The 10,000-nt window shown below is 36.6% G+C and overlaps 1 protein-coding gene across 1 annotated transcript in view; it reads left to right on the plus strand.

The window, feature by feature from the left end:
* Positions 1–10,000, plus strand: part of LOC310722600 (uncharacterized protein) — a 1,041,764-nt gene that overhangs the window by 394,982 nt on the left and 636,782 nt on the right. The window lies entirely within an intron of this gene.

The following is a 10,000-nucleotide window of genomic DNA, read 5'->3' on the forward strand; positions in this document are numbered from 1 at the left end:
GGAGCCTGATGGCTTGAGGGAAGAAACTGTTGCACAGTCTGGATGTGAGGCCTGAATAATTCGGAACCTCTCTCCTAATGGTAGGAGAATGAAGAGTGTGTGTGAGTGTGTGCAAATAGCTTTGTGAATGCAGAGTGTAGTGTAAATGTCTGTTATAGAGTGGAGAGAGAGACTCCAAAGATCTTTTCGGCCGTCCTCCCTATCCTCTGTAGGGTCTTGCTATCGGAGACAGTGCAGTTCCCATACCAGGCAGTGATGCAGCTGCTCAGGATGCTCTGGATGGTCCCTCTGTAGAACATGTTCACGATGGGAGGAGAGATATGAGCTTTCCTCAGCCTTTTCAGGAAGTAGAGACCCTGCTGGCCTTTCTTGATGATGGAGCCGGTGTTAAATGACTAGGTGAAGTTCTCCGCCAGTGCTTTTGATGGTCTAAACAGAGGATCCATCGAAAGTCAGTGGAGAATTGTCATTTGGTGCTTTCTTAAAGTCAACAGCCATCTCTTTACACACTAGCTACTTACTACTGCGTGTAGTTCTGCCAAGTTAGCGTAAATTTGTATGCCTGTACAATTATAATTCCCGGTTTGAAAAGTATCATATGATATTATATATCATTTCACACCAATCCTCTGCTTCAACTTCATGTCTTTAATTAGGAAACCTTCTGACTTGATCGTATATTTAATGACCATCGAACAAACTTTATTTAAGCTGATGAAGGTCCTTTAGATGGCGACAGGGACTGAACTGAAGAGAGATGAGGGCAAGTCAACGAGGACTCTTTAAAACCCACTAATGAAACGATGCAGCAGGAAGCTCCAGATTCAGGGGCCTGACTCGTTTCAACTTTCACTCCTTCGTTCACCTCTCTCCTCCATGTATCGCTCTCGGACTGTCTCTCGAACACCCTTGTGTTCCCCGAGGAGCTGGGAATCGCTCGAGGCTGCGAGCTCGAAACTTTACTTTTGAACCAGAAGATCATCTCCTTCACAATTGAACCCTGCAGTCCCTGTGAGGAGAGAATGCCACCTTCTGGTGCTTCGTTGAAATCGGGTTTTTGGAAGGTCTTTGTAAAGATATGGTTTGTTGGTGCAGTTTGTAGTGAAGGGGGATATTTAGGGTTCTTTTGCAGGGGGTTAATGTAGGGGTGACTTATGGTGTGTTTGAAACGATGGCTGGTGTTGCTTATATGTTATGAATGGGATATGTTCAGCAGGGGGGCATTTAGGTGTGGGCATGGCCAAAGGGAGTATTTGGGTTGATACTGAAGGTATTTATGTTGCAAATACTCCTCTGGATTAGGGGTGGTTTGTGCTCTTTTAGGAAGGGGTGTTTTATTCAAACTGTGTGAATGGGGGTTAATTGCCGCGGTATTTATAGGTGGGCCAGAGGCGGGTTAATTGTCAGAGGGGTATTTAGGTTTTTGAGTGGCATTTGATCTGAAATGTAACTTCAAGCACATTTGATGTCAAATTATATATATATATATTTATATATATATATATATATATATATATATATATAATATATATATATATATATATATATATATATATATATATATAATGACTGTATTTCTAAAGGCTGTTGGGCTCTGGAGAGCTGAGGGATATTTTGGGACCGGGGAAATTATGCTATTTTGTAGGAAATCTAGAACAAGTGGGTTTCTTCGAGATTCTCCAGCTTTACACCTACATCCTAAAAACATACATGGAGGCAAAGTGTGTACTCATGCGTCACTCTCAGAGTTCCCAGGATAGGATCCAGTTTTCTGAAGTGTTTTTAGACAAAGAAAGAATTAAGAAGTATTTTAAAAGAGCATCTTTTAGAAAAACATATTAAGCTGATGCAGTAAAGGCATTTTAAAAGTGAAATAAATGAATCGCCGGACTGACTTGTGTCGTGTGTGTTTGTTTGTGTGTGTGTGTGTCTGTGTGTGTCTGTGTGTGTGTGTGTGTGTGTGTGTGTGTGTGTGTGTGTGTGTGTGTGTGAGTGTATGTGTGACCTAAGGCATCTTTTACTCTGAACTCATGTAGCACCTTGCAGGCATGTGGAGACTTCAAGAGATCAAACTAACTTCCCCCTAAATCTCTGTTTACTGCCTGTTTACTGTTTGTCCTTCAGCATAGAAAATGCACTCAGGGTCTGGAGGCAAAGGACACATCACCTTGACGTTATTGTGGCAACAGCGACATCTAGGGGATAGATATGCATGTGCAGCTTAGCTAATATTCTATTTCTCTCTCTGAGCAAATATAAAGTGTAGTATATATCAATTTGCATCAATATATCAAATGCAAGTAGTATAATTGTAATAAATTCTATAAAAAATACTCTTTTGGTGAGATAATAGATATTAAATATATTGTGATATTTTTTTTGGTTTTTTTGTTTTTTATAAAAACAGACTCCAAATTTTGTATTTAATATTTTAAAGTGTAAAATGCACATTTGTTTTCTGCTGGTTTCATGCAAATCTATTTCATTTACTCACCTGATTATTCACAGCAGCCATGTGTTTTAAGTTTTATATTTTAATGAAAAGACGTGAGCAGCATGTATTCATGCGATCACATAATCCTAATGAACATCACAGTATGTATATGTGTATCTCTCTGAATGAGACGTCTTGCTGAAATAAAATGTATATGATAGTGTAGAATCTGTACCGAATATCCAGAATTCCCTGTTACCTGGAGCTTATTTTCTTTTTTAAAGCAGAGAGGAGGTAAATAAAGCCCAGAAAGGAAGCAAAAGAAGCTAAAGCTCATAATTATGTTTTTTTTGTTTTTTTTGTCCTGACAGCACATTTTTGTTTTCTATAAATTTGAGTAATTTTGTGACCATAATAGAATGATAATAATCATAAAATCACCTGAGTAAAACGGAGGGAAACTAATAACAAGCTAGAGTGGTAGACTACACGTGCTGGGCCTTCAGCTATGTGACACAAGACTATAGAAAAGACACTAGAAAATAAACCCCTGGTGACTCGGTACCAAGTGAGTGTATGAATTTTTGAAATTTATATATGAATTTATATATGAATGTATGAAAGTTTTTGAGAGAACTATCATTATATAGATAATAGATACATACATACATACATACATACATATAAAAGTAAATACATGGTAAAAAGATACGTGTGTGTGTGTGTGTGTGTGTGTGTGTGTGTGTGTGTGTGTGTGTGTGTGTGTGTGTGTGTGTGCATCATGACACCATTTCTACTTCTCTGATACCGTTAACCTGATAACGATTCCCATGAGATATTATTACCAACTCTTCCACAAAGAAATCATTATAAGTGCAATAAATTTAAATACAGTTCATACATAAAAAATGACTCTTTATGTCTCTTTATATGTAAACAATATCTGTTTCTAACATTCCTTTATTTTCTATACTATTATGATCTATTCTATTTGTTACAGCATACAATATGTGATTTATTTTTCTCTAATCTTTGATCCATTATTATTGCTGGTAATAGCCCAGGATTTTTTTACTAGTGTTATTATAGACACTGGTATTGGGTTTGTATTTAAGCAAAAAAAAAAAACCCTCAAAAATTAAAGTATTATTTAGTTCAATCTGATTCTGAATCCAAAATTCAGTTTTGAGTATATAATGCACTATATATTACACAATAAAAAACAAAAAAAAGATCATATCATTCCCAGAAACTTATCATGATGGAATGTTTGCTAACAATCATTAGTGATGCTTAAAAAAATTATTTACATATTCAAAAATTATTTGTATTTTGATTATTTATATTTGAAAAGCAAAATTCAAATTGGGAAAAAACCCCACAAAAAAGCAGACTTTATATGAGAAATCAGACAAGCAAATTGATTTCTGATTATTATTATTATTTCAATTTTATTTTATTTAATAGCGTTTTTAACGGTAGCCATTGTCCCAAAGCGGCTTTACAGAATCAAATAGATTACAAATATAACTTTTACATTTATAAATTAGTCCATACACATTTTTTAGGAGATAAAAAGCTTAAAAATGTGAAATGATATATTTAGTGCGTATAAGTTCGTCCCCAATGAGGGAGCCAGTGGCGACATTGGCGAGGAAAAACTCCTTGAGATGGTTTTAAATCAAAAACCAGTCGCATCATCATGCGCTCGAATTCAAAAACTGTTCACTTCAAACAGTTTTCAATTGAACATTTCAAACTCTGATTCCGATATTACCTGCATCTATAAACTTTTATGTCAAACCGATTAGAATGAATTGATAGGGCTTTAAACACTGCAATGTCAAGCTAAAGATCAGTTTGGATGAATAAATAAAACAAAATACCATAATGGAAAAAAAAAAAAGAATCACAAGAGATTTTTATGCTGAGTTTGAAAAATTAATTGCTCCAGTTTCTCATTAATGAATCAAGACGTTCATTCGCATTTCCACTGTGTTGTTATTATGTTTAAAATGTAAATGAGTGAAATCAATTCTTTATCTTGCAAATAAACAACAGACAGTGAAGGAAAGATCTGAGTCACATAAGAAAACAGGGACAGTTATTAAAGAAATTTAATGTGAAACACGATATTAATGGTTTCAATAATGTGAGCAAAACGTTCATTCGAAATAATGAACAAATCCTAATGATTTTATCTCTATGAGGTTGATGATCATGAAAATGAATTACTATTTATATCACTTTAATTATGAATAACAAATGACAACAAAAATGTCATTTTTTGTTGCCTAAGCGCTAATCTATTGCTATGCTAGTTAACTAGCTGCTAGCATTATCCTCTGCCTTGCTTTTTTAACCTGCATCTTTATTATACAATGCATTTTCTTCATTTGAATAAATGTGAATTGACTTGTTTTTACTGATAATTTAAATAACCTAATAATCGAAACAATTATTTTTATTCTTGGAGGATTCATATAGTACTTATGGCACTGCCGTATATAAAATAGATTTATTTTTTGTGTGTGTGTGTGTGTGTGTATGTGTGTGTGGGTTTAGACTCAGGTTTCTCTGTGCTAGTTATATGTGTGTATATCTCTTGGGTTTCGTGTGTGTTATTTGCTGTATGAGGTGTGTATGTTTGTGTGTGAGTTGAGTTTGGGCCTAACGTGATTGAATCTCTGGAGACAGATGACTGGTGTCAGACTGTCAGTCCTGAACTCAACCTGCCCTCCTTCCCTCCTCCCTCGTTCTCAGACAGAAAAAGAAAAAAGAGAGAGAGAGAGAAAGAGAGAGAAAGAGTTTGCTGTTGTTTGCTTTCCACATCCTCTCGTTTTCCCCCTCCAGCCCTTCCACTTTAAACAGCTCCGAAAAATTTGCTAAACTTCTCTCCAAACGCTAAACGTCGACCCCGAACAACACTTTTTGTATTCTTTGTTTTTTTCTGTTTTGTTGGGGGTTTTTTTCTTTAAAAAAAACCCCACATTGCTCATTTAAATTCTGCCCTACACGTTATTAAATGAGAAACAAAAAAACAAAAAACGCTGCGCTCCTGAAAAGAATGCATTAAATATGATTCATAACAGAGAACACAGAGAGTCATGGGAGGGCAGAGAAGCGAGGAGACGAGAGCAGAGGGGATGGAGGAAAAGGATAGAGGGAGGAATAGATGAGAAGGAGGAAGAATGAGAGAGAGAGGAACCCTGCAGCCAGAGAGGAGTCGACCTGCAGGGACATGAGTGCAGAGTCCAGACATGGGTCATGACCATGGGGAGACAGAGGCAAGTGGAAGGAGAGAAAGACAGAGAGATGGAAAGAGATAGACGAAGAGAAAAAAAGCAGAGAAGGATATGGACAGGCCTTTTTTTTACTGGACACCGCAGTAGGATATGGCCTTCTCGTTATTTCCACCAGTTTTCCGTTCATCTTGGTACGAATGGAAATGTGGGCGGAGCCTGCTGTCAGATAGGGTATAAGGCTGTTTAATAGTAAATATGGAAAACAAATGTTGAACAAAAATGAAAGTATTGGCAACCCCAGCTTCATTTTCAGTCACCACCATGAGCTGTTGCTTGTGTTATTTAGTTGTTTAGATCGGATAAGACGAGCTCATGCATTTTGGTTGGATGTCAGTAACTGTGAGGACAATAAATGTTTAATTTGAATTATTTGAGACCAAATCTAAAGGAAATCGTGATATCAATAATGCTGCCATATCATATAACATTCTCCTCCTGTAGTAATCCTTCGGTAGTTCACCTCAACATAGTGATAAGTCACAAGCGCAGTAAATATAAAAGAATGTATACGTTTGTTGCTACTATCCATAAAGCAAACCAGTGGCAAGAGTAAACCCCCTGAGACTTCATATGGAAGAAACCAAAATAACCAAACTCAAAAAGTAACCCATGCTTATTCAATTCTATTCATTTTTATTTGTATTGCGCTTTTAACAATAAACATTGTCTCAAAGCAGCTTTACACAGATAATGTGGTGATATAAGAATAGGATGTTCTTTATAAGTGTAAGTTTGTCCCAGGGCAACTTATCTGGTCGGCACCAAAACTAGCTTTCAGAAATCTTGAGGTTTGCTATGGGTGAATCTGAGCAAGTACATATTATGTTGATCTGTCGATCTTTTTTTAAGAAACAGCACATTTTGGGGCAACTGTTGCTCAAAAAGCTGTTATTGAACATTGATTTGCATTGTTTTGTGCAGTAATTGTGCTCCATTCTAATAAATTATTTTGTTAATTGTCCATTCAAATCTGAAATAATATCAGTGTTAGTCAAACTCAAAATTAACCCCCATTTACGAGGAATTGACAGAACAGTGGACAAATGGCCAGAGTAGTGGACAAACAGTACACAAGCCATGTAGTAGAGTTAAAAGTGATACAGTAGGTAAAATATGACTCCAGTGAAAGTAAAAGTGCTCCCTTTGAGCCCCAAAACCTTCTTTTTAACTACTTCAAAAACTATTCAATGGTGTTGGGTTGAGTTCGAGTTTGGAGTTTCTTTCATCTTTTATTCCTCTCAAAATGTTCTGCTTGCTGTTGAACTGATGCTGAACTGTATGTTTGTGATTAATGGATTCTACCAAATGACAAAATAAGTTCAAAACAAAAGGCATGAGTTTGGTTCCTCACAATGTTTCTTCCTCATGAAATACCATAGAGTTTTTCCATAACGCAGTCACCACTGGTTCGCTCAATTGGGATTACAATTATAAGGAAACAAAATTATAGGCACTACACTTATACATTCTTTTATACACCTTTAGAAACTCTTTATATCTGTAAAACTGCTTTGTTAAAATCCTTATACAAATAAATATTTAGTTAAATTGAATAGAAATTACAGTAGAGTTTATAAACAGTGCCCCCTAACCAGCTGACGAAATCAAATCAAATCAAATTTTATTTATAAAACACATTTAAAATCAACCGTGGTTGGAAATTCAGAAATTCTGGAAATATTAGACTTTTTCATTTGTCTTGTTGTTTGTTTAGTAGTTTTGAAACTATGAAACTGATCAGGAATTTTTGACTTTCTCACATGAAAGTAGAATAAAGAGACTTGAGAAATTCACAATAGAATGTTTTTTTTTTTGTTTATTAATTTAAGTGGAAATCAGTAGTTAAAAGCGGGTTTCAAGTAAATAAAGTAGTTAAAACATTTCTGGTTGTGAGAATTAAGTGGATTAAATCTTTTGGCGCACAACTGTAAAACAACTGTAAAATTTAATGAAAAAAAAAGAAAATAATTTGATCTGATTGGGTGAATCAAGATGAATTTCGCTCTTGGGTTCCATTTACCTGGATTAAATAAAGATAACATCATTCAAATGTGTGTCGTAATCTTATTACAGTTTTTCTCAGATGCTTTGTCTTATTTCTGCTTTAGTATTGATGTAAACTACAGTGATTGAAAATGCACAAGGATGAATTTCTTCTTTTTGGCATCTATAAATTTCAACAGCATCAATGTGCACATTACCGTATGTAGAGACTGGACAGCATTTACATTTGTAATTGTACAATTGCGCCAATTGAAGGTTCACGAGATTCACCTTTGACCTGTTTCTGAGAAATTTGATCAGGTGACGACACAATGTAGAGGTTGAACAAGTCGTTTTGACAATTTCATTTCTGACCAAAAGCAGCTGAAGAGAAAACTGCTTGTTATAGCAACATTTCTTTGTGTGTGTGTATGTGTGTGTGTGTGTGTGTGTGTGTGTGTGTGGGCATCTGTGCTATAAACGCTCTTCTAGAACGCTCACTTGATCTATGCAATGTCTTTCAGAAAGGTGAAAAGCTTAACGCCCGTAGGGTCGCTTGCTATTACAAGAAACTTCTCTGTGGTTCTGGTGTTCAGTCAGTTAGTTGTGATAAACGCACAGTTTTACAATATGTAAAGTTATTTACATACACAGTCTTTATGTACACTCACTACACAGAAATATAGTGCACAATACAACATAAAGCTTGTGTGTATTGGTATTGTTTGGGTCATCAACCGCACAGTAGTAATAATAACAATCAGAATCGAGATGATGGCTTTCAAGTGATTGTGATAATCTTCAGCGATCATCACACAACCTCCAGACATCCTTGATTGATAGCATGAAGAGGAACTGGGACAGGGAAGTTCTGGATCCACACTGCACTGGTGGTAAAGCACTGGGATCAATAAAGTACCAAAATCACAGACTGGTTGTGTTAAACAGCGGCATGAATTTTTTTGTTTCACAACAACGTGTATTTCTCATTCAGAGCCATTGCTGAGAGGACGAGGAAGAAAAATTGGGGGGAAAAAGTGAAGAGGGTGAGTATGTGAGTCACACAGAGCAAGAGTGTGTACATGAGAGGAAGTGTGTGTGTGTGTGTGTGTGTGTGTGTGTGTGTGTGTGTGTGTGTGTGTGTGTCTGTGTGTGTGTGTGTGTGTGTGTGTGTGTGTGCGAGAGAAAAAAAGAGATAGGGAGAGTTGCTCAGAGACTAATTAAGTGGGCAGGAGGCAGCGAGGGTTCAGTAGAGGAGCCATCTCTGGGCCAGGGACGAGGTAATGATGGAAAAAAGGATTTACTCTCTCACTCTTTTGCTTACTGCCTCTCTTTCTCTCTCTCTCTTTCTCTGCCTTTCTCTCTCTCTCATTATGAAGCAGGTACGCTCTCTCCGTGTCTCAGCGGTGGCTCTGTGTGTGTATGTGTGTGTGTGAGCATCTCTCTGCTCTCTGAGAGCTTTACACACTCCACGTTTACAGCTTTCACACAGCACTACACACACTATTAGTATTACAGCCATTTCACACACACACACACACATATACACAAACATCTTAGCCAACGATACAATACATTAAAAATACATATGAAGCAGCTACTGATGCAATGCGATACGATACGATTGTATTGTGATGCAATGTGACTTGATTTCGATTCGATTAATCACAATGCAATGCAGTGAAATAATACGAGGCTCTGCAATTCGATATGGCGTAGACGGTTCGATTTTAAATCTTCAGTTCAGACACACAGCAAATCATCAGTTTACTTTAGTGACTTCTGACGCATGGCCCCGTTCACACACAGGCCTTCGTAGTGAAGACCTTTTTCTCCACGGAGACGCAGCTCTACCTCTGCCATGTTAATCTGTACTCGGTGTGATTCTCAGGACACGCCTTAAATCAATCATGTGTCAAATATTGGTTCACAAATTATTGTTCACTTTCGTAATAATAAAAATTTAGCACATCGACAAATTATTAAATATAAATATATTGTTTTTTAGTGATGCAAATATGTTCAAAAGGATGTATCGTGATACAAATGGCGAACTTGCAAACTTTTTTAAATTGATGGTCTAAATACAGTAGCTAAAGGAATATGGGTCTCATCCTGAAACTGAGTTACAGTACGGTGGACAGGGTCATACTGAGGGTTTCCAAGACGGGTTCCACTCGAAACAGGATGCATGGTGAGTAATTAATGTATAGATGAGTGGATGAGTGAATAGATTGATAGATGGGTAAATAGATGATTGATGATGGGTGGATGGATG

This window comes from Silurus aristotelis (assembly GCF_946808225.1).
Source record: "Silurus aristotelis genome assembly, chromosome: 29".
Classification (NCBI taxonomy): domain Eukaryota; kingdom Metazoa; phylum Chordata; class Actinopteri; order Siluriformes; family Siluridae; genus Silurus; species Silurus aristotelis.